The following is a 4074-nucleotide window of genomic DNA, read 5'->3' as shown; positions in this document are numbered from 1 at the left end:
GCTGACATGGTGTGTGTGTGTGTGTGTGTGCGCGTGTGTGTGTTTTCCAGAGGAAAAAAAAAGAGAGCAGAAGGCAAAGAAGAATTCAGAGACACCGATCCCATACCAAACACCTTCCACACAGTGGGGTCCTTCTAATTTTCCTCACTCCTGTCCCTTTGCACGGGATGGCTTCAGGCTATAGCCACCCAGCAAGATAGGATTCGTTCCCGTTTTCTGAAATACGTGAGGGAGACTCAGAGTCTGGGTCCTCTGTTGTCAGGGCTGGGGATTTCTAGCCCGGGTTGGACACCAAAACCTTGCTCTCCAGGGCTGCTCAGCCCTATCTGCACTCACACATCCTGCCAGAGGTGTCTCTCGTGGTGCTGCCCCACATTGGTACGTTAACACGTCTGAGTGAGGGGCGGCTGGGTGGCTTACTCAGCTGAGCGTCCAGCTCTTGATTTCGGCTCAGGTCACGACCTCCTGGTTGTGAGATCGAGCCCAGCGTTGGGCTCCGAGTCAGGCTCCTTGTTGGGGTCTGAGCTGGGCATGGAGAGGTTCTCTCTGTGCCCCTCTCCTACTCTCTCTTTCTCTCTCTCTCAAAAGAAAAAAACTATCTGAGTGACTCTGGGGTGCCTGGCTCGCTCAGTCAGTGGAGAGTGCGACTCTTGATCTCAGGGTCGTGAGTCTGACCCCCCTCCCCCCACATTGGGCATGCAGCCTCCTAGGAAAGAAAATAAAATATAAAATAAAATAATAAAAATCTGAGTGATTCTTTTTTTAATTTTTAAAATTTTTTCTTTAATGTTTATTTATTTTTTGAGACCGAGAGGACAGAGCATGAACGAGGGAGGGGCAGAGAGAGAGAGGGAGACACAGAATCCGAAGCAGGCTCCAGGCTCTGAGCTGTCAGCACAGAGCCCGACGCGGGGCTCGAACCCACGACCTGCGAGATCATGACCTGAGCCGAAGTCAGACGCTCATCCAACTGAGCCAGCCAGGCGCCCCCCCAAAATCTGAGCAATTCTAATGCATCTGGGGTTGAGAACCACGGGGCTACACGGGACTGACTCTTCCCCATTACATTCCCACCCCTTGGTCCTGGCCTTCTACCCACTTTCGCTGGCCTTTCAGAAGTGCGCCGATACTGCCAGCTTGTCCACAGAGGGTCTAACAAACGGGAGCAACGTTTGAAAGCCTACGGATCATGCCTTTTAGAACAAAAGTGTGCAGGACCTAAGTGACACAGGTGTTCCTCATTTCGCTGTACATAGACGTGTCTGGTGAACACTCTCTGAACCGCATTGCAAGCAAAACAGCAATTCTGAGAGATGTTTACTAAATGCCTTGCTGTTATTACGTGGGGCGGTAGGAAAAGCACCCTCGTTTGGAGCCATAAACGTGGGGGTTCTTGCTTCTGTCCGCCTGCCAGCTAGCTCTGGGAGACGGAGAAAGTTCCTTCGCCCACCTGGACCGCAATTTCCTTACTTGTAGGAAGGACGCGGGTGTAGGATTTGATAAAATTTGAAGTTCCCTGCGCTACGTACCGTGTGGGGGTCATGACATTGCTACTCTGTCGAAGCCTCGCACGATCCAGCTGTAGGATGACTGTGTCATTTAACCAGTGGCTTTGCGTGACAATATGGTTGTCTCATTATAAAAGAAAATGCTCTAAAAACACAAAAGGCTGTTGGTCCTAAATAAAAACTAGGTCAAGCGCTCTCTCTCCTTTTAAGAACACCCTTTTAAGAACAATCTGAGTGAATTTAGAGAGTCTAATGCTTACAGTTGGACGTTAATTATAGGTTCTTTCACTGACATGTGTGACCTTGGCTTTCAATTATTCAGGAGTGGCCAGTACAGAACCTAAAGTGGGCTGTTGACACAAGAGGCTGGGAAATGAGGTAACCCTTCCTTCTTTTCCCCAAATCAGAATGCCTTGATCAGCGTTTGGTGTAGGTATTAAGGACACATTCATTTTAGAGAAGGTTAATTGAGTCCAATGGCGTAAGTCTGGTGTTTAGGTATTATTCATTTGCTGAGAGAGCATATTAGAGGGAATCTCAGAGAGGTTCGTACCGGGTTGGGGCTTGTACAGAATAGATGTCAAGAGGCCCCCGTGCTGGCGCGGAAGCTGCGGGGTTTACTGAAGGGCCCATTTCCGGCCTGGTAGCAGCGGGCCGCGAAGGGCCGGGAGCGGCAGGTGCACCGTGACAAACCAGCTGACCCGCGCTAGGCTGTCACCGCAAAGCCGGCCCCTCTGGGCCTAATCCTGCCCGGGAATCTGAAGCAGGAGGCCTCACTTAGCGGTATGGATCGTCCTGTGATTCCTAGCTGCGGTCGGAGGAGCCCGGGGGCCCGGGAAGGGGGCGGGGGGGGGGGGAGATGTCCCAGAGGAGGCATCAGAAAAGCAGGGGGAGCCCCGCAGGCCAGGGACCCAGCACGGCCCCCTCCTCATGCAGCCCGAGAGGCTGAGCTTCCCTACGGAGCGCCGTGTGGGTTTTTCGTGGGAAAATGTCCTGTGGCAAAAACAAACAAAACAACTCTTCCAACCCCACCGGAGGGAATTCCTAGCTAATTCCACCCGGAGGGAGTGAATGCATCAGTGTCTAGTCCTGGGGAGAATTCGTTCTATTCGGTCTCCTGGAGCACACGGCGGAGACACTCGGAGGATATACCCTTGTCTGTAAAGACGTGATTTACTTTGTAAAAGCAACATAGTGAAGAAGCCTGTCTCACTGTTTGCCTCGGGCCTTGATGGGTGGTCAAGACGGGTGGTCAAGGCCACCCGGAACTTCAGAGGAAGTTCAAAGATGAAGTGGGGGCTCCCTCCCCCCGCCATCCCGTCCCCTTGGGAGCCAGGCCAGTTATGGCTTTTCTCTCCCTTCTCTTTTGCTAGGGGACACTGCCTGGGGAGACGGTCTCTTTAGAGCCGTAACGTTGCAAGGAGTCCTCGCAATGGGACACATGCCTCCAGAAAGTTCACAGGTGCGGCCTGTGAGAATAGTATGTTCCAGCTCAGGGGACTTAACAGCCCGAATCCAACGGCTCCTGGCACAGTTGTTTCCAGAGTGCCATCCCTGTGTCAGGGAAGGCTTTCTGCCCCATTGCAGTCCTGTCTCAATGGTCAGGTGGTTTTAGATTTGCTTCCCCGACCCCACCCTCCTCCAGCTGTAATAGGAGCTGGTCCACGGAGATCAGGTTTCCATCCCTACACTGTGTTTCGTTCCTTCTGCCTCAATGTTTCCTGTGTTTTCCGAGCCTGTGACAATCCCATCGAAGCCTTGGCCCCCATCTCCGTGACATCAGGCAGGAGTTCCCTTATCTCAAGAGGGAGGCCCTGGGCTTGCTTCCTAAGGAAATGGCTTTGGGGGTAACTAAGGCGTTTTGACTCTTTGGGGTTAGTTAGGCCCGGACACAGGGGTGCCTCATTGTTTGCACAATGTATATCTGAAAACGAGAGAGGACGAACTCAAATTTCAATCCACCACTTTCAGAGGAGGGGGAGGAAAAAAAGCAAAACATACATCTGAAGTTGCCTCAATTTCTCCGATGGGTTTGGATTTTTTTTTTTTTTTAATTTTTTTTTTCAACGTTTATTTATTATTTTTGGGACAGAGAGAGACAGAGCATGAACGAGGGAGGGGCAGAGAGAGGGAGTCACAGAATCAGAAACAGGCTCCAGGCTCTGAGCCATCAGCCCAGAGCCCGACGCGGGGCTCGAACTCACGGACCGCGAGATCGTGACCTGGCTGAAGTCGGACGCTTAACCGACTGCGCCACCCAGGCGCCCCGGGTTTGGATTTTTATAAGCCCCATACTTCCTGCATGGGTGACAAGGTCACACGTGGATACCCACGGACTGTGGTCCAATCACAGACCTCGGGCGTCAGGTGGAGCGTTTCCTCTCCCCCTCCCTGAACGTTTCCAGTTGTTCCTCTGTCCTTCTGCCCCCCCCCCCCCCTGCAGGGAGAGCCGGACTCCCTTGTAGTTCTCTGTGTTCGTTAACTTTCCTCTTACCTGGGCGCCTGAGGTAGGCTCTTGCATTGTTCCCTGTGGGTCAGGCTGTTCAGAAGCCGGTGGCTGGAAAGG

At 52.6% G+C, this 4074-nt stretch overlaps 1 non-coding gene across 1 annotated transcript; it reads right to left on the bottom strand.

The window, feature by feature from the left end:
* Positions 1–900: 900 nt before the first annotated feature.
* TRNAR-UCG lies at positions 901–985 on the bottom strand. The gene has a single exon. It is a non-coding gene; the product is annotated as a tRNA-Arg (tRNA).
* Positions 986–4074: the final 3089 nt, after the last annotated feature.

This window comes from Prionailurus bengalensis, chromosome C1 (assembly GCF_016509475.1).
Source record: "Prionailurus bengalensis isolate Pbe53 chromosome C1, Fcat_Pben_1.1_paternal_pri, whole genome shotgun sequence".
Taxonomy (NCBI): Eukaryota; Metazoa; Chordata; class Mammalia; order Carnivora; family Felidae; genus Prionailurus; species Prionailurus bengalensis.
The sequence above is the reverse complement of the archived record's forward strand: the minus strand, read 5'-3'. Positions and strand labels throughout refer to the sequence as shown.